Source organism: Myiozetetes cayanensis, unplaced genomic scaffold, assembly GCF_022539395.1.
Source record: "Myiozetetes cayanensis isolate MyiCay16 unplaced genomic scaffold, myiCay2020 scf1, whole genome shotgun sequence".
Lineage (NCBI taxonomy): Eukaryota > Metazoa > Chordata > Aves > Passeriformes > Tyrannidae > Myiozetetes > Myiozetetes cayanensis.
In genome coordinates this window covers 2,548,598-2,568,601 of record NW_026086604.1, presented here as the reverse complement: position 1 = coordinate 2,568,601, position 20,004 = coordinate 2,548,598, and the positions used below count along the sequence as shown (strand labels likewise).

The following is a 20,004-nucleotide window of genomic DNA, read 5'->3' as shown; positions in this document are numbered from 1 at the left end:
TGTTTTGACACTCTGCTTTAAAATAACTGAAAAAAAATTAAAAGTACTTTTTTATTTTAATCCTTTTGTTGCCTGCTGTTGTGGCGAAGCGTGATCCTTACCTCATGCTGACATTTTAGACTCGTTCTGGCAATGTCCAGACATGTCCAGACGTGTCCAGATATTTCTCCATTGTATTTCCTCGTGTTATTTTCGCTCAAGAGCTGTTAATTGTCAGCCCTTAGCTGAGCCTACAGTCAGAAAGGGTAATTTTCCATAAAACAAACGTTTTAGTTTAAAAAAAAATTCCATTTTTTTTGTAACAAGAGTGAGGGGGTGGAAAAAAAATACCCAAGGAAGCAGACCCACCTTTTCCCTCTAAGGTTCTTACTCAACTCCAAATATTTAACCCATAATAAATAAACGCATTCTCATGTCTTGGCAGGGGAGAAATGAGTGTCAGTCAGATGTGCTGTCCAGGCGTGTGCTACGTTTGCCCGGGAGAGGGACTGGGAGAAAAGCCCCTGAACTGTGGTTTAGAGGGAACTGGAGACACACTCTGCTCCCCGGTGTGGATGAGGGTCTGCCGCTCCCAGCAGGGTGGTGAATCCCGTTCCTTGGAGCATCCCTGGGCAGTGTGGAGCGATTTGAGGCACTTCAGGGAGAGCTTTCCCTAAAGAAAGCACCCAGAAGTCACCGCAAAATTTCTCTGATTTCTTACACTGGTATCCACTTTGTGAGTCGGGAAGTTGGAGAACCCCCCAAGGTACCAATCCCCCGCTTCCCCTGGTGTGTTTGGCACGGAGTGCCCGAGAACTTAAAAAAAGAAATAAAAATAACCTACGGGACCTCAGAACACTCGGGAGCAATATCCTGCTCGGAACGCCTTGCCTTGTGTCTTGGCATAGATGCTGGAGCGAGGGGTCTTCCCTATTTAACGAGATATGTTAATTAACCAGCCGGCAGGATCGTCAACAAGCTGCCCTGAGTTCTCTGTACTCCATTTCACAGGTACTTGGCTTCCCAAATTGTTATGAAAACTCACCATCCAGCCAAGCCAAACAAACACCACCCCCAATATTATTTTACACGCGTGTCAAAAGAAATAACTTTGCCGCGGGCCAAGCGGGTGAAGGAATTTTACGAGGCTGCGTCTGATCCTCCCTCTCCCCTCCCTCAGACAGTTAAAGAAATGTTTGTATGATGAAAGGGGTAAGGGAGCAGAGGACAGCTGGTTAGGAATTAATGAAATGTTTGAGCATTATCATGCGATAATGGATTTAGCTGACTGTTTGCCAGTGTTCAGATCTAGTGTAAATTGCTTTATATGAAACCCGGGGATTCCTAGATTATCCAAACCTCCCGAGACTGCTGCTGCTCCTAAATCCTTTCAAAGCTGTGGCTTTCAAAAAAAAAAAAAAAAAAAAGGTAATTCTTCATGTGGATGGACAGAAGCCCTCGGGATTGTTTTGACTTGCTTTCAGACGTAATGATGTTTGTCACAGCCAGCTCTCCGAGGTGTCTCCTAATTGGGAGTGGCCACGGGTTTGGGAAGCCCGAGGCTACGCTTGAAGCAAATTTGAGCACACAGAAGCTCAGGTGATGTTTCCCAGCCAGGATACTTGTAAACAGGACATGAAAAGTGAGTCTCAGGTTTTGCACATTTGGCCTATAATTTAGCCCCGGGGTATCTCTCACCAAGGGTGAAATATCTGATGGGAAACCCGGGCTCTGAGCTTGAGACTGCTCTTTACCCTTCTCCCCACCCTTCCCCACGACACTCTGTCATTACGCTGGAACTTTAATGGCTGTGTGAAGTACTCTGTGTCCCTTGATGCCTTTCCCCCCTTCCAAAGACATTGGGATGCTTCTGTTTTCTACAGACGTGGACTTGTGGCAAGGCAACCAAATATATTTTGCCTGATGTAGGTGAGTCTCAAGAAGGTTTTATGAACCACTGTGTGAATTTTTGACTGGGACCCAGACAGGCAGATTTGCAGGTCAGTTCAAGTGGCCCGTGGTGGCCAAAATTGAGTTTGAATTCTGAGAGCCAAATGGCTTCCAACAGGACCTGCAGGTGTAGAGCGTGACTCAGCCCTTTGGCCTGTCACCAGCCCAAAGTCCACCCATCTGGAGCCAGTTGGTTCATGTCACCCCAGAGCAATGTCAACAGTCCTGAGCAAATAGGGTGGTGCAGATGTCTTTGCCTTCCTCCAGAGATGGAACATGGAGCCCTCTTGTGCTGGGCACTGGTGTGGTCGCTCCTCGAATCCTGGGTTTGGTTTTGGGCCCCTCATGACAAGAAAGATATTGAGGTGCTGGAGCGTGTCCAGAGAAGGATAATAAGCTGGGGAAGGGTCTGGAACACAAGTCTGATGAGGAGCAGCTGAGAGAGCTGGGGGTGTTTAGCCTGGAGGAAAGGAAGCTAGGGGGGACCTTCTCACTCTTCTTCCAGGTAACCAGCAGTAGGATCAGAGGAAATGCCCTCAAATTGCACAGGAAAGGTTTAGATTGGATATTAGGAAAAATGTCTTCACAGAAAGAGTGGTCAAGCACTGGAACAGGATGCCCAGGGAAGTGGTGGAGTCACCATCCCTGAAGGGATTTAAACAACATGTATATGTGGCACTTGGGGATATGGTTTAATTGTGGACTTAGCAGTGCTGGTTTAATGGTTGGATTTTATGATCTTAAAGGTCTTTTCCAACTGAAAGGATTCTTGGATTCTCAAAGCAGTACCTATATCTTCCCATACCATCCCCATATGGAAAAAACCCAGCTCAAGATAGCAGGTACATCCCAAGAGGCTCTTACAGGCTGTAAAATGGGGTTTGCTGCTGCTGCCACTTGTGAGGTCTCATCATGAGTTCATACCTTGAAGAATAAGAGTTCCCTGTCATTATTTTCCTGGTTTGCACAGCTAAAAACTGGTATTAATGGCTGCAAAAATTATCCTGCCTCTCGAGTTTGTATGGCCTATAATTATCTTCACAATAAAACTGTGAGGAATTAAGCTCCAGAGCAGTTTATAGGTGACAAGGGATGACTTGACAGTCCTTCAAGAACTGTAGCTTTCAGTCTTCAAATGCCAAGAGCAGTTAAGATACTGCCAAACAGCACTTGAGAACTGCAGGGCTTGTTCAGTTCAGTCACTGCTTCCTTTGCCATGGAAAGACCAGAATCTCTTTTTTTTAATGCTATTTACTCAATCTATTTCTCTCCACTTGGGCAATGAACTGAGATTAGTCAGTTTTCCTTCTGAGCTGCCTCCTGAAACCATGACTGTGATGTTTATGAGGTTTCCATTGCAGCACAGGGATATTTGTATTTCGGTCGCTCTATTTTTATTGAAAAATGGATACTTTTTCATCATATTGGACATGCAAAGAACCAAAATCCTGAACCCAGGCCTGAAATACAGGAGGCTGTTTAAGTCTGAGGTGATTTTCAAGTGACTTCATTCATATTAGCCTTACCCTGGTGCAAGCTGACTGGTATTATTGCCAGTTTACACTGGTGAGTACCTAAAAAAGGCCAGTTAGTTTTCTGTCTGCACAGGCTCCTGCACGTGCCAGAGAGTCAGATTTGCTGAACTTTCACCCAAGAGATCTTGGAGCCTTTCAGTGTTTAATAGGAGCTTATAAAAAAGGGGGAGAGGGACTTTTTATACAGAAGTCAAGCAGAAAGTGGTAACACAAGGGGGTTTTGGTTTTAAACCAAAAGAGGGGAGATTTAGATTAGATATAAGGAAGAAATTCTTTATTCAGAGGATGGTAAGGGACTGAAACAGGTTGCCCAGAGAAGCTGTGGATGCCCCATCCCTGGAAGTGGTGAAGACCAGGCTGGATGGGGCTTGGAGCAACCTGGTCTAGTGTTCCCTGCCTGTGTCAGGGGTTTTGAACTGGTCTTGAAGGTCTTGAAGGCTCCTTCCCAATCAAACCATTCATTAATTCTTGGTTACTTAATGCTTTCTCATAACAACATAATGTTTTGTGGATTAATTAATAGCTGGTAACCTGTTGGGCTAGCCCAGAGCAGAACAAAATACTGCGTTTTATCTGATCTCTGCACAAATGTTTAGTTTCAGCTCTGGACACTCAATGATGAACTGAGCATTTATCCCTGTTCACGCTGCCTGCTTGTTTTGCAGCCTTATGGCTCCAGCTGGATCCAAACCGTGCAGGTGTTACTGGGCACGTCTGTTTTGATCACCAGGTGGGACCTGAAGCCTCCGTAGCCTTCCTGGAGGACTCGCTTTACTCTCTGCTCTGCTAAGGCCTGTTCCAACCACACGCTGGGATTTATCTCATCTCTCCCCTTGCCTAATCGGTCACATACCTATTTGGTGTTTGCAATATCTTCTGGGTCCCAGCATAAACAAATTGTTTAGCCCTGTGTCATCAAAACTGCATCTGGAAAACCATCAGCCTTCTCCGTATTTTTGGAAAATCCTAGGAAACAGCTCTGCAGCTACACCTGAGCTAGTGGCTTCAGCAGCTGTGACTCAGTGTTAGCAGAGGTCCACGAGCAGTAGCAAAAATAGACACTGTTGTGCTGAGTGTATTCAGGTTTTTTTTCTTCACATTTCCATGAAAACATGGTGAGTAACACTCACCTGGGTGATGGAAAAGCGAGTTGGATTGGCACTGGTTGGCAACGGGATGGAAAATTAGTATGTAAAGAAACTAGTGATTAAGATAATGAAAAACAATGTTAAGAGTCTTAGGTGAAGCCAAGTTTTGTAGCCCTCGAGCTTTTAATTGTGAAATTGTTGGCTCTCAGGTTGTTTCTGAAATAGAAATCTATTTAAATGACTTAAGCAACCCAAGTTTCAAGAATAACCCCAAGCAGGCTGTTTTAGTTGTGACTGAGAAACTAAATTGGCTGAATACTTTTTATTCTAATTGCTCGAATTTCCAAACACAACCAGAGAACCAAACAGCTGCAGACCCCAAAGTGTTTCATATGAAAGTAATTTTAAACTTTGAGGAAAAAAAAAAAAGCCAAAGTTGATTGGAGTGGCCATTAAAATCCCTTGCAAAATACTGAGGTTTTTTTAGGATTCTTTTAATCACTCCCCCTGCTGCCCCTAAAAGTTGAGTTTTTGGAAAATTCAGTTTTTGGAATTAAAACAGTTGTTTTGAATTAATTGTGTTCAGCAATTTTCCCCTTTTCCTAGAACTGAGCATCACCCCAGTCATCGATTTTCATGCAGTGTTGGGTTTGGGGAAGTCCCTCTACCTGGAGCATGGTGTGGATACTGCACGCTGCTGTTCTTGGGCTCTAGTTTCAATTTACAGCTTAAATAATTTTGAAGCTGCTTGCTCCCAAAAGGAGCAACTTTTCCCTTCCTTTTCATCTGCTGATCCTCTGTAGAATCATAGGATATCTCAAGTTGGGAGGGACCCATAATGACCATGAAGTCCAACTCCGTGTTCCTCCCAGGACCTGAAACCAAACCATATGACTGAGAACATTGTCCAGATGCTCCTTAAATTCCATAGAGGCACTTTATGAAGCCCCACACAAATTGACTGGTGTGACAGTCCCACGCCTTGTTTGAGCTTGCTGAGACTGGCAGGTCGTGGTCAGGCCCTTTCATAGAACAAGTCACCCTCCAGTTCTCCCTTCTGACCCCTACAAAAGTGGCTGCATTTTTGAGTTTAGTCTCAAGCAATTTCATCATCTTCTTCAAACAGCTTCCAGATCTTCTCAGGGCTACACCACAACCTGCTGGAGGGGGATCTGAAACTGCTGTTTTGTAGAGCTGCTGTGCTCCTGTGGGTAGGACCCAATGTTTTGTGTTATTGTCACAATAGGGATAAAGGACCTTTCTCCTTGGATGGGTTTCAGCCCCTTTTCCTGGACTGGCAGTGTATTTATGCTGGGCAGATGGATGCTCTCCCTAGGGATGTCTTAGCCCTCACCTGGGCCAGAGCACAGAAAGGCAACAGATGATTTGAATGGAGATCATTTGCAACCTCGAGAGCAGACTCAGGAGGTTATGGCTTAAGATAAAGAAGTTCATAAAACCGAGAGGAGAGAAAGTTCCTAGCAATGAGGTTGTTTGGGAGGTTTAACAAGCTCCCCAGGGAACCACTGTTGCTGCGGGTAACTTTGAGAAAAGACCAAGAGAAATCTTTTTGAGGAGTTTGAATTTTTCCTGTCAAGTAATCAGCTACATTTCTGCCAGAAAAGGCCCTCCTCAGTCCCAATTAAACAAGAACTGGCCTGAGTGGATTGTTCCAAATTCAAACAAAATGTGGGTTTTTTTCCAGCTGGCAAAAATTTCATTTATTTCCCTTGCTCTTCCCCCTCCCCCCCCCCTCCCCGACCCTCTACCCCATTAGTGGTTTTGGTCAGACCAGAAGCATATATTGCAGAATCTGCCAGAAAAAAATGTATTCACAGTTGATATTTGCATAAATGCCTTTCAAAAATTGCCAGTCAGTGTCCTTGGAGGCAGAAATCCTCTCTCCAGTGATACAACAGGTAGAAGCACCAATCACCTCTTGTTTATTCTTATCTCTCAGACTCACACCAGTGGTGCCACAGCTCACTTGGTCTTTCACCTCCCTTCTGAGATGCCCAACAAGACCATGAAAAGGGGCTTATTTTTTGAATCCTTGTTAGTGACACTGTTCCCCACGAGCTCTCAGTGTGGTCTGGTGGGGCTGTGGTTGGAGTGTGGCTTGAGAAGTTCAGAGAAGTATTCAGGGTCTAGGGGGCACTGAACTGAGCTGAAATATAGATTGCTTTCTCCTTGTAGATCCCTTACTGCTAACCAAGTATTCCCCCAAACCATTTCTTCTTACAGGTCTGTGCCTTGCTGTTGACTGCAAACTTCAACCTGTTTTCCTGTGGTTTAAGCAGATACAAGGTCTCTCTACCCCGTGGATTTACTCATATCAAATACCGCAAAATCCATATTTCAGATGAGCTACTTGCAAATCTCCTCCTCTTGGAGCTTATTTTAACAAACTCGCAGCCTTTCATCCACTCTGTGGTTTTGATCTCCCTCTGAAACGCAGCTGAAGCCAAGACATTTAAAACTTCTCAGGAAAGGGGACATGCTCTTGGACCAACCTACTTAGAAAACTGGCATGAAATTCAAAAACAGGGATAAGCCAGTAAACTGGAGTCCCCAATATTTCCAGGGCTCAGGGGCATTTGCACACCTGATGCTACATTTTGCCCCAGGTCTCTGAGTTCTGCCTGAATTTCCCAGGAAAACTGACAGCTGTTCAGACCTTCGCCTTTCCCCTGTAGATGACAAAACCCACCGAGCTGGTTGTAGCAGAGCCCTGGCAGCCGTGCTGTCAGCGACAGGAAGAAAGCGAAGCTGTCCAGCTGATCCATGACCATCTCCAACTCAGCCCACGGTGTATTGTTTGAACCACAAAAAAACTTGGGAGAGATTTCATGCCTTGCAGAGACGGATGTTCCACCACCCGTCTCCCTGGTGGTTTGCAGGATTTACCGTTAAATAAATCAGAAATAGTGCATAGGTGCAGAAATTCCTGTTATTTTCAGAGTAGAAAGTATCTTCCCTGTGTGTCTGTGTGTGTTGCATTCATGGACTTCACTTTCTCTGGAATGACCTAGGAGTATCTCTTGTCTCATGGAATTGAGTGTTGTTTGCTTGTTCACAGTTTCCTTTCCTTCCGTTATCCAGCAAAGAAAGTTTGCTTAAGTGGCTTTTGTGAACTCTTTCAAGATCCCCAGAAGGATGATACAGGAAACAGAGAGTTTCCTTTCTATACAAACTTCTAGGGTGTTCCCATAATAGCCTGAAATTTATCTGCCCTCAACAGCCTGCAATTGGACAAAAAATTAATGAACTGTCAAGGGATCAGGCCAAACACAATTAACATATCAGAGAGGAGAGTTTGCAGTAAGAAAGAATCCTCCCCTTACACAGCACCTTTTATCCCACGTTGCCAAACATTTTCCTTTCTATGTTTCCAATTACTTTACAAGTTGGCCGTGCTTTAAGTATCCAGCCTGAAATTTTCCATAATTGCTCCCTGCCTCACGTTGAATACATTTTTCGGAGAGTGGTGGAGGGGCAAAAGTTACAGAAAAAAAGAAAAACCTCTTAAAAAAGTGCAGTTATATTGGACTGAGGTCAAAGCTTAAGAATTAGTTTTAGGGATGTTTAAGCTTTCTCCCTCTTTATTTTGAAGAGCACGTTTGTACCGCGGGAGCCTGGAATGGGAGTGAGACACTTGGCACAGCAGCAGTGGCGGGGTTGAGAGTCTGTTGCCATCTCTGTGAAGATCTGGGTTTGTCCAGAAAATAAACCACTATTTGAATGTTTTAGAGGCAGGTTTGTACCTCAGTTTTATGCCTTCTGACTGCCGTGCCCGTAGTTTCTGCTGCCCCCAAAAAAGCAGCCCCCAAAAGCAGAACAACTGGACAGGATGGCACAAAATGGATTCTCATCCTTCAGGATTTCACCCCGGGTGACCTGGCACCGTGGGTGAGATCTGGGAGGATTGTAGCACTGGGAGGGAGGGCAGGGCTCGTGCTGAAAGCTGACAAGGTAGAAATGTGAGTCATTAAAAGGCAAAGAGCAATCTGTAAAGAAACAATTACTTACACATTTAAAAAAAAAAAAAAATCAGATCTGGAAGGCACGTTCGCCTGGTGGTTGACACTCCCTACAAAAGCACCGTGTTGTTCCAAAAGTCTCCCATGAGATGAACAAACCTTGCCAGGAATAATCACAGATCTGGAGTTGTATAATTGCTCAGCTGAAGGCAGGCAGGGAACAGATAGGGAACCTGTGCTTTGCTTTTCCTGCCCACTTCCTTGCTTTCAGGGCTGTGTGGTGCTCCGGAGCTCTGGAGCTTACACTGGCCGGAGCACTCAGGACACCAGGGAAAAAAAAAAAAAAAGCCTCTTAGCAACAGCTTCACGGGGTGTGTTGTTTTTAACTCCATTCATAAAAGCAGTTAACTGGGCTGTGCGAGGCGGGCTGGGGCTCTGAGCTCTCGTGTCTGCTCGGAGCAGAAAGCTCTTGACGTGCTCGGAGCCGAGCGCCGGCAGTTCCTTCCCCTCCCAGCACTAATCCAACAATAAAGAAAATGGCTTTAAGCCACTTCAGACCCATTAGTGCTCTCCAGAATGCTAATACAGCGTAGACATGAAAGGGCGGCAGCGAGGGGAACGAGGCGATGCGGGCAACAGCTTCGCCTCCCCCCTTGGAAGGGTTTGGTTCTTTTTCTCAAGGAGCAGAGACCCGATTTGGCGAGCAGATGACGCGGGCACTCCCGTGCCACAGGACTCTGGGCATCGCACCAGGCAGCGTTAACGGCAGGGCTGGGGTGCCTTTATTTTAGTGATAATTCACGGCCGACCAAGAATCTGATACCTAATCTGCTGCAGCCTGGGATGCCAGTTCCATATGCGTGACCTGTATCTGCGCGGTCACAGGCAGAAGCTGATGAGAAAATTGGCTGGGCAACAGCAATTAGCACAACAATAGTTTTTCTTAATTTTCAAAGTCTTCTTGAGAGAAATTAATTTTTTTTTCTTTTTAATTAAGAAGCACTGTTTGTCACCTTTAAAATCAAAAGCCTCCTGTTTACTGAGAAAGGTCTGTCTTTAGTGATGAGAGCCTATTTTTTTCTCTGTGAAACAGCACTGTTCAAAATAATCTCTGAGAGAAGGTAAAGGGTTTCTGCTGCAAAACCTCAAGATGCAGAGAAAGAAGCTCAGGAGGATGGTTGATCTGGGACTTCACAGGTTTGGAAACGGGAGTGTGGTGGAGCTGCGGGATGTTTGCCGTGCAGGAGGGAAGGCGGAAAGAGATTTTGCCCAGAAATACCTGTGGCAGAAGAAGGTGCCAGGTGTAAGCAGGCTGTCTTGTCTGTTAGTCAAAGCATTACAAGAGCTGGAGATGGAAACAAGAACTGTTCCTGCTGGAAATCAGGATCAGAGGTTAATTAACTATAGGGACGTCCTACCAAGGAAGCCATCCTGTGAATTCCTATAGGACAGCCCCGGGGGCATTGCCATCAGGTACTTTAGGTGTCCTGCTAAGCTGTTCACCACGGGTTTGTGGAGATAACCTGCTTTTCCACTGATTCCGGAGGGATGCCAGGGCTCTCACAGCAGGTCCCCAAACCTCAGGACTATGGATACCCCAGGGTGGCTGCTGGAGGACTGTGCCCTACTTTTGTGTTTCTCAGTGAAAGAGCCACATCAAGTCTCTGGGGAAAAAAAAAAAAAAAAGCAAAACAAGGACAAAGTTCTGCCCTTCCACTACTCTGTTTTCATTTACAGCCAAATTCTGCCAATCTTTTAGTGTCTATTTAAAACTTTTATTTCCTTCCCACTGGCCTGTTTCCGTGCTGGGGTGCGCGTTTCTTTTCTTTTTCTTTTTCTTAATTTTATTTCCTTTTTTATTTTCCTTTTCCTTTTTTATTTTTTTTCTCCCCCTTTTCCCTTTCTCTTTTCCCCTGTTGTTTCCCAGTCCACCTGTCGATACACTCATCGCTGTGGGCACAACAGGACCCTGAGCTGAGCCCAGTCTGTGTGAGGTTTCAGACCCTGCCTCGTGTCCAGGGGACAAGGCAGTGACACTGTGGCTCAGCCTGGAACTGGCAGCTGTGGAAAATTAACAGATTGGCCCAGTTTCCAAGGGATGAATGACCAGCAAGGTCGTGGCCTTGAGGCTCTAAGGGCACAGCCCTTCCCTCCTTGCAGCCAGTCCACACGCCAGCTTTGCCGTCCCCTCTTCGGATGTCACCGGATCGCTGTCACATGAGGACGCCGTGGGAGAGGGGACGCCACTGGCTGCCCATGGGCATTCTGTGAATACAGACGGACCGTGCTCCAGGTGTAACTTAAACCCTCTCTGCAGGGACACAGCTCCTGGCTGAACTCTCCCTGCCCCTTGCAAGGCTGAGCAAAGGGGTTTGTTTAAGCCGGCCTTGAGGACAGGGTCGCCCTGTGCAGGGAGGTGCATGATGCTGCCTCTCTGCCCATTTAGTGCCCTCCTGCAGCTGCTTGGTGGTCAGCCCACTCGAGTGGAGCCAATTTGGGTGCAAAGAAGTGGAATTTTTCCCAGGCACAGAAGCCAGAGCTGATTCCTTTCGGGCATGGAGGTCCCGGGCTTGGCGTACACTGAGCCCTGTCTCTGGGCAGTTTAATCTCGCCAGCCAGAAACCTGTATGGATTTGCACTTCCATATGCAACCGTTTGATAATCATGTTGCCATGGCTACATTTGAATCCTGCAGTAAATGTGTAATTTCACACATTTACATCAAAAGGAACTTCAGAACATACAGCTGCCTCACAAAGCAGCTGATCTCTCTCCATAAGCACTTTCCATTTTTAACACCATATTATTGTACTCATAGTTTTTTTTTTTCTGGGGGAGGGGGAGGGGTGAGGTTTATAGGGCAGGTTTGACAGTCAAGTTCTTGAGGTCTGATCCTACTTCTGGTGACTCCTTGTCCCACAGACTCCCTCTCTTCATCCTGTGGACAGCTCTTCCCTTGGTCCAAGCCTCCTCCTCTGCCTCTGGCAAGAAGCAGTGGCAGGTAAGGGTTATTTAGAGAGGGGCAGGTTGCAGGGGTGGCAGGGAAGAGGCTGTACCAGGATACAGCTTCAACCAGTAGCAGTGGTGGGCGGCAGAGATGCACCCACTGAGCATCACATATGGAGAGAAACTTCATCCAGACCCTGTCCCTGCTGATTTAAACAGATTTTTCAGGAACTCAAAACTTGGACAGTTCTGCCTTCGGTTTTGTTTTTTTTTTTTTCTTTCCCCTATAGCAACAGCAGCTGGAACAGTGTTGGCACCAAGGCAGGGCTGCAGCTGGTCTCCTTGCTCAGAGCAAGGAGGTGCTGGAGAGTCTTCAGCACTCACAAAGTATGGGCAAAGCAAACATTTCTCCTCACTCCATGAATTTACTGTTGTGGAGAGAGAGAGAGAGAGAATTTGACTGTGACAAGTGCCCAGTACTGACAGTTTCTGTGTGAGAAACTGGAAAAGCATAAGATCCTGGTTTTCTTTCCTCAGTTGTTTATACAATTGGAAAAGTTAAGTAAGCCTAATTATTGAGGTTATTGGTTTTAATGAGTCATCACCTTGCTGTTATTGTGCTGGTTTCTGTTGCCATAGGACGAGAAGCTGCAGCTGGGCTAAGCTGTGCAACAAACCCTCACTTGCCATTCCAAGATTAAGACATAGGAAAATGGGTGGGCTCAGGCAAATGGAAATGTGGAGAAGGAAAGTGATGTTTGCCAATGTGTTGTGTGGCAACATGACCATTATGCAGATGCTAGGAGCAAAGATGTGTTTCTACCAGAGACAGGTGGGGTTGATCTTTGGATGTTTTTTGGGGAGCACTTCCAAAGATGTGGTAGAAAGTAGGAGGAGGGTGGCCACCCTTGGGGGCTGGTTGTTGGTGGGAATGGCCACGGTCAGAGACATCACAGGACTTTGAGAGTGGAGACCTGAGTTTGGTATTACAGGAAGGCATGAACCACTGGAGGGACACAGACTGGGAAGCAAGGCAAAATAAAGAAATTAGGAGAAAAATCTAGCAGAAAAATCCCAATTGAGTAAGAACGAAGTGTGATTGGGGCCCATGGGAGGTCCCCAGGGAAGTGGTCACAGCACCAAGCCTGCCAGAGCTCAAGGAGGGCTTGGATGATACCATCAGGCACATGATGTGATGGGGATGGTCCTGGGCAGGGCTATGAGTTGAACTTGATGATCCTTGTGAGTCCCTTCCAACTCAGCATCCTCTGTGATTCTGTGAGGTAGGAAGAAAGAGGTTATGTGAGACCTGTGAGGCTGGAGAAGCTGAGCTTGAAAAAATGCTCAAGGTTTAACTGCAGCCTAAACTCATGGGCTTGGAAAGAGAGGTACAAGGTGGCACTGAGGAGCCATGCCTGCATGGCAGATAACCCAACGTACTGCCCCTGTGTTCAGAGAATATGTGGGGAGAAGGCTTGGGAGGAAAGGGTTGTCAAAACTCCGGTTTTTTTGAGCTTTAGATAATAATTAGACATCCATGGGAAATCCCATGACTGGGATGAGTGCTTTGAGCTGGTCAGAGCCAAAACAAGCCTGCAGGAGGACTTGGGATGCCCCTGGAAGACCTGTGCTAGTGTGTGCTCCGATCTGCTGCTCGGATCAGGCAGAGCCCGCGGGGTGGGGGCAGGAACACACCAACCCACAGCATTTCATTGATTGGTTTCAATTGATCAGCTGTGTAGAAACAGAGCAAATGAAGTTTCCGGTCTCTTGGATGTTGCAGAGGGTGTTGGGTTTGCTTGCAGCCAGTTCAGCTTTTTCAGCTGATCCTTTCGCTTTCGGTTCTTTCTCCAGGATGGCAGAGATGGGCATCTTTTTTTGAGACAGGCAGCTGGGCTCAGAACACAGGGGAAGGTCTGCTAGAGGAGTGGGCTGTCAGACAAATTTTCTTTCCCTCTCCAATGCATCAAAGGGTGTGCTAAAAATGCCATGGGGGCAGGCTCAGGATGGGTAGGCACTGACATGGGCTGCCCGTCATCCTCGAGCCACTGGCTTTTCCCCAGTGTGGTTCCTCCCTGTCAGCTTGACAAGAAGGCTGGCACAGTCTTTTTTCACACAGTCTGGACACTTGTGACCACTCAGTTCCAGCACCCAAATCCAGGGAGGAGAGGGAAACCCTCCCCTTTCTCTCTATGGCATGGATAATGTGTGCCTCTCCTTTTCTCAGCTACCAAAATCCGGCATTTCCTGCTCTATTATCCATTTCCCAATACTTCCCAGACCCTGAATGCTGGACTCAGCCAAGACTCCAGAGAGGGATTAGCATGGACTTGCCTTGGCCGTGGATGACCCCCATCCTCTTTCACATTTATTCTTTCTAGAGGATCAAGGAGGAGAAGGAAGGGGCGGGTGAGCTAAATCCTGTGCTTGGATCTCCCTTCAGCCACGGAAGAATGAGCTGAGTGCCCAGATGAACCCAAAAGGCACCATGGGACGAGTCACATCACATCCAAGCTGGACGTGGTGGCTTCTTCCCAAGTGCCTGAGCTGCCACACGCTCCAGCCATGCTTCAGCAGGGACCCTGGGGATTGTGGCAGGGCTGCTGCCAAGGCTCTGAGCTCCCCTCCGGGCGGCTGGAAAACAGCAAAGGCACAGGTCAGGAATGCTGTCTGGAGCGAGTGACCTGGATGTGTCTGCCCAGACTCCACACAAAGAGCCAGCGTGTCCCGTCCCGGTTGCTCCCAGGGCTGTGTCCCGGAGGCTGGAGCGGATGCTGTGCCATGTGTGGAGAGCCACAGCTCCTGCCCAGTCTTGGGAGAGGCCACTGCTCTCCGTGGTGCCCAGCGCGGCTCTGCGGGCCCGGCTGCACAACAGGCTTGGCAAAAGGGATGCCAAGAGCATCCAGCCTCTCCACTGTCACTACCAAAGCTTCCCCACAGCAGCTTGCTCTGCAACCTGAGGGGGAATTTGGATGCTCGGAGTGTTCAGATGAGAACTGCAGGATATACTGGCAGTTGACTGTGTTTTTTCACTCTTGGGGTTACTTAATTTTTGGAGGAGAACATGCCAAGCCCCCCTGGGCAGCACTGCTGCTGTGGCTTTCACAGGTTGCTAAAGCAAAGTTAAGCTGTGTTTTATTTTGTGTGTTTATCACTGTTTTCTCTGTTGACTTGTGCATGTGAGAATTGTTTTCCCAAACTCCCTCGCCTCTCTTTCAAAACACACTGAATCCTATGGCAATGGAAATTGGCCCATGGACCACAAAGAATCCAGCTCATAACCCAGGTCATCCTCTCCCTCTCCCAACAGGTACTTGCTTGATCACAAACACAGGAGTCCCCAGCTAATGGCACAGTCATGATCCCAGACAGAAGCTGCTCCTGTGTCTGAAAATAAGCTAAGAATTATCTCAAATACCCTCAGATAGATCTGGTAGGACAAGTACAGGAGACACTGGAAGTTACTCAGTCTGCTTCCATTGCAGAGAGACATGGCTCAATCCACTATATCCATGGACTCCACGGCTGTTGGCTTTTCTTTTTTTCTCCCTTGCATTTGCCACTTCTGAGCATTACTCAGTGCGTCACATTACAATTAAAGGAAAATACTCAATTTCTGCTCGTTTTTTGTTGTTTGGGACTCAAGTTTTATATCCCCCAGTCCTTTTTTGACAGGTTAAAATTAATGGACTTTTCAGGGTGGTCAGGATCAAGGAAGAACTGGGATATCAGTCTGCTATTGAACTAGACAACACTGGAAATGTTAATTAGATCATCTTGGATAAATACCTCTTTTCCCCTGCTCTTCCAGTCAGGTTAGTGTGTGGGCTACCAGGGGCAGACAAGTGGGAGAAGCTGTGCTGCTTTTGCTTCCTCCTCCCTCCTGCACACAGAAATGAGGGACCTGATGAGATTGCAAGCCCAGATCAAAAAGGGATGTCCACCAAGGAACAGAGCTGCTCCTGTAAAAACATCCCTCCATCTCTCCCGTGTGGGAAAGGGGAGACTCTGGCCATTTCATTCTCTTAGTTATGAACAAATAGCACATGTCCATCACTCACCACTAACTAAGAAGCCCAATTAATGTATCAGGTGATACACCCTGGCTGCCCCGAGGTGCTGTTGTGCAATGGTAGTTGATAAATTGGGCCCAAAAATGGCTTAAAATCTCCCTGTTTTCATCATAGCTCAAACTCCAGGTCAGACACTATCCATTTCCCTCCACATCCTTCTTTGTACCACAAAGAATTCAGCTAATACAGCAAAATATCACAAACAACAATAGCTAGTGCCAGGATCAGTGCTGTTCCTGCAGTGTAATCCACTGCATGACAGCTGGGAAGAGTCAGTGTGCCCTTCCTGGGAAAGCTGTTGTGATGATGAGAAGAGGAAGGATGTGGTATATGTGTGCCAGGTCCAAGGCCTCAGATTTCTGCAGAAAGGTGGAACTTTGTCTGACTTGGGGTTGGAACTAGGTGATCTTTTAAGGTCCCTTCCAACCCAAACCATCCTGTGATTCTATGATTTCAGCACAGCTGGTCATATGAAAGGGTTTAGTGCTGGATTTTTCATGAGGATACGCCCCTCAGGCTCTGTGCCCACCAGCACAGACACACCAAGTGATACGTGAGAGCCCTTCCAACCCCTACAATTAGGAAAAAAACAAGCTGGCAAGAGATGGCAAATGCTGCTGTGTGGTGTTCAAGGAAAACCTGTTTGCGTGGGATGTGCTGGAAAAATTGCTCAAGAATGGTGCATTCTCATAAGAAAAATGATTTGGCTGCCCTTCCCTCAGTGGCTTTGTGTCAGGGCTGTGGGCTGTGTGGTTGCTTCAGTGTGTGGTGCAGCCACTGGCAAGAGGTTTGCTCTGCATGTGATTTAATGCCCCTTGCTCTGGGCTGTTGGTGGTCTTTGCCCTCACCTAGTTTTGGGTCTGGATCCGTGTTCTCAGAGCAGCTTGCACTGACACAGGACTGCATGGCAGAGGGAGGCACCCTGAGGGTGTCAGCCCAGGAGAGCAGTGCGGCCTGGGGCAGTTTGCTGGTGGGGCCTTCGTCCCTTCCAGTGGGAGGGATAAAAATTCTGTGCCCCCACCAACAGCAGGTTCTAACCTGGCGTCCCATCCCTGCCAAGCTCCAGAGGTGGGTGAAGAGATTTCCGGAGATCCAATTCATGAACCAGCACTGGTTGCTGGAGGAACTAAATTACAGCAATGCCCAGGTGTTAACTGGAGCCTCCTTCCAACCCCTGCTTGACAAACTGTCAACAAGCCATGAAGGGACAGCCTTCACTCCATCTCCTTTTTCATCTGAGGCGAAGGCTGAAGGTAAAAGGCAGCTCAGAGGTCTCCTGCAAGGCAGGGAGCTGTGAGCCTTCCCTCATGCAGCGTTCTTGCTCTCCTACCAGCAGACCCCCAGCTTTTGACAACAGCGACTTTGGTCTGTGCTCAGTTCTTGTAACCTTCTAGTACCAGCAGCAGGACTGCCCCCAGTGCCCACAGCAGCCAGACCCTGTGGTTTCATGGGGTGAGGTTTAATAGGCATGTTTTAATAGGGTTGCTTAGTACAGAGGGCCTTTTGTCCTCAACAGCAATAGACAAAACAATAAAGGCCATAAATTTAGTGCAAAAGCTGTAGTGAAAGAAAATGAAGTAGCCATCCAAGGCAGGCTGCTGCTCCTGCAGAGGACGTGCCCTTACACTGCTGAATGGTTTGCTTATGGTCAGTCCCGAAAGCAGCCACTGGGAATTGGACCAGAATTATGCTGGTGGAAGGTTTTGCTTTAGGTTCCTTGTCCTATTGCTTTAAAAAAAATGAGCCTCACAGCAACTGCTGTTCTCCCTGTGGAAGGAGAGCTGAGGCAGAGTTTGCAATGTGAAGTTTAATAGAGAAGTGGGGAAGGAGCAAATTCCCCTTTTCTTGCAAATGTGCAACCTCTTTCATTTGTGGCTTTGTGCACTCACTGCCGAGCACGGACAGGGATGGGTTAGGCCAGGGAGCAGTCCCTGTGTCACCTGAGTGTGTATTTACATACCCTTGCCCACTCCACGCCCCAGAACTGTCCCAGCACACACCAATGCCATCTCTCCCTTTTGATCCCTGGTCACCTCCTCTCCAGGAGGACTCACTGCTATTTGCCTGCCTTTCGAATCTCCATCCTGCCCGAATCAACCCTGCCAAGCCGCCCTCTGTGGCATTTTCACTATGTCACCCCTGCTGGAGCTGCATGTCAGCTGAGACTTCTCGTCCTTGCTGTATCCATGCAGGAGGTCCCATGGGAGCACTGGGCATTTGACACCAGCTTTTGAGGAACACGCACCAGTTTTAGGTACGAGACGCCCAAACCCAAAGCTCCAGGAAGGATCACCGTGTTCAACCCAGCCAGGCTCTGCTTTTAGAAGCACAGCCCTGTGTAACACCCGCCATCCCAGCCACAGTAACTCTGTGGCTGCACAGTCAGCTTTGGGGTACAGCGAGCAGTTCACGCCTCTTCCCCCCAAACACAGACAGGCAAACGCACCATGCGCAAAACCAGGGCAGTAAAAAACTTCCCTGTGACAGAGCCTGCCTTTCTGGAGAGGCCTGGCATTCAGAGGGAAGGCAGGACAGCAGGTATCAGCAGTGCCCATCATTGTGTGGTCTGGGCTTTGCAAAGCAGGCTCTGTCTTTCAAAATATATATTTTTTTTCTATTTTATTAAGAGAAGCCCTCTAAGTTAAGGTCTCCCTGCTCCTGACGATCTCAGAAGATAAACCATAACAAACCCTGCCTTGGGATTATTATACCATTTCAGAACACCAGTCTGGTCTGGTAATTCTTCATTTTAACCCCTCTGCCAGGCTGCCAGCAAACCTCCTCTTCCCAAATTAACCCAGCCAAAATGAGCTGCAGCAGAATCCACATAATTGCTCTTTTTGCTCTAAACACAGCCCGACTTACGAAGGGGACATTTCCTGCAGTAGCCAGCCCTGCAATACTTATTTTTCCTAAACCAAGGGTTGCTCTGGCCTCTTTACGCTCAGATACCACCCTTAATATCCCACGCTGCTTTCAGCAGCATCCACCGGCTGCAGCAGCCTCGCAGCATGCCCTCTTTCCATCCTCTCCCAGGCAAGCAAGCCAGGATACTCCCGATGGAGCCGGCAGTCACCCGGCAAGAGCCGCATCCCCCCTTGGAGAAGGCATGCAACTTCCACCTGCCCTGGCAGGCGCGGAGCACTCACGTTGGCAGCAGCGCGGATCCCTTTCAACAGCTTAACTGCGGCTCATTTTTAACCCCGGCCAGCGGGTCTAAGCTGCTCTCCCCAGGGCTCAGACGGAGCTGCCTGCGTGACACCGAGGCATCCAGGCGCCGGCTCGCCAGCTGACATGTCAAAGCAGCGTCGTGGTTGGCAAACACACGGACAGACCGACGGACAGCCCGCACATCGGTGCGAGAGGCTCGCTCGGGGTCCCTGCGGTTCGGGCGAGCTGTCGCTGGTCCGGGGTTTGTGCAGCCCCGTCAAATTCGGTGTTGCTAAGCCGGCGTTTTCTGCCGGTGTCTAAAATAGCATCAGGAACGTTCCCTGTTGATTTCCCCGGCTGTGCTTGCAGAGCCGTGCCGGGGACCGCGGCTCCCGCTCAACCTGCCTCCAACCCAGCGCGTTCAAAACATTTTCTTGCCTTCTCTCCCTCCAAGGGAGGTGGAGACGGGGAGGAAAAGCCCTGCAGAGGTTTTTTGCCTGGCTACCAGCAAAGCCCGACCTGAGCTAATTCTGCCATGGCTGAAAGCAGAGGATGACTGCAGTGCATGAAGCTGATTTGCTGACTTACCCTTCATCTCTCCCAAGAATGCCAGGTGAAGGAGCCGGCCTCTCTCTCCGGGAATGAGCCACAAGGAGTCCGGCAGCAGCCACTGCAGAGCCTGCTCATAAGTTCTCTCCTTCTGTCACAGTGTGTGCAGCTTGCCAGGTATAGCCTGGATGAGAACACCCCGTGCTTCTCCCAGGATGAATGAGATCAGCACATACTCAGTTGAGGGAAAAAAAAAATATCCCTCTTAATATATGTGATGGTTTAGGACCCAGAGGAAAAGTGTTGGTCTACAAGTTACTCTGCTTTACAGCTCATGATTTTCTGGGATGAATTTCACAGGGAGTGGAGTTTCTCATCTGCATTTAGTGTTATTAGATGTGTTAAAGAGCAACCAAATTGTGTATCCATGGGGTAGGCAGGAACCCCATCCTCAGCAGCACAAGGTAGAGGGCACATGAAGGGCACCCTTACAAGCAGCAGAGGTGCCTTTATAATGTGCAGGTTGATGGTTTTTGACTCAAACCAGTGCCTTGCCATTACAGACTCCACATGGTTTGTGCAGATCTGGACTCTGCTGGTCCTGGCTTTTCTGAACGAGGTTTTTTAGATGAAGCTTTCTTCCACCTGGCTGCTCTGTGACTCCCCAGGCTGACAAAGTGCCTTTCTGCTGCCAGGCCCTTCACATCAAGTGTCTCTCCAGGTTCATCACCTGCTGTTGGGGAGGGGGATGTCA

The 20,004-nt window shown here is 48.0% G+C and overlaps 1 protein-coding gene across 2 annotated transcripts in view; it reads right to left on the bottom strand.

Moving 5' to 3' along the window:
* Positions 1-19,459, bottom strand: part of SLC45A4 (solute carrier family 45 member 4) — an 85,654-nt gene extending 66,195 nt beyond the window's left edge. Inside the window, exon 1 of one of the 2 annotated variants that reach the window (XM_050339344.1) lies at positions 19,290-19,459. The gene's annotated coding sequence lies outside the window, so the exon portion shown is untranslated. Of the gene's footprint in view, positions 1-18,700; positions 19,231-19,289 lie in introns of those variants that run through there. The other variant, XM_050339435.1, reaches the window with a different exon arrangement.
* Between the last annotated feature and the right edge of the window lie 545 nt (positions 19,460-20,004).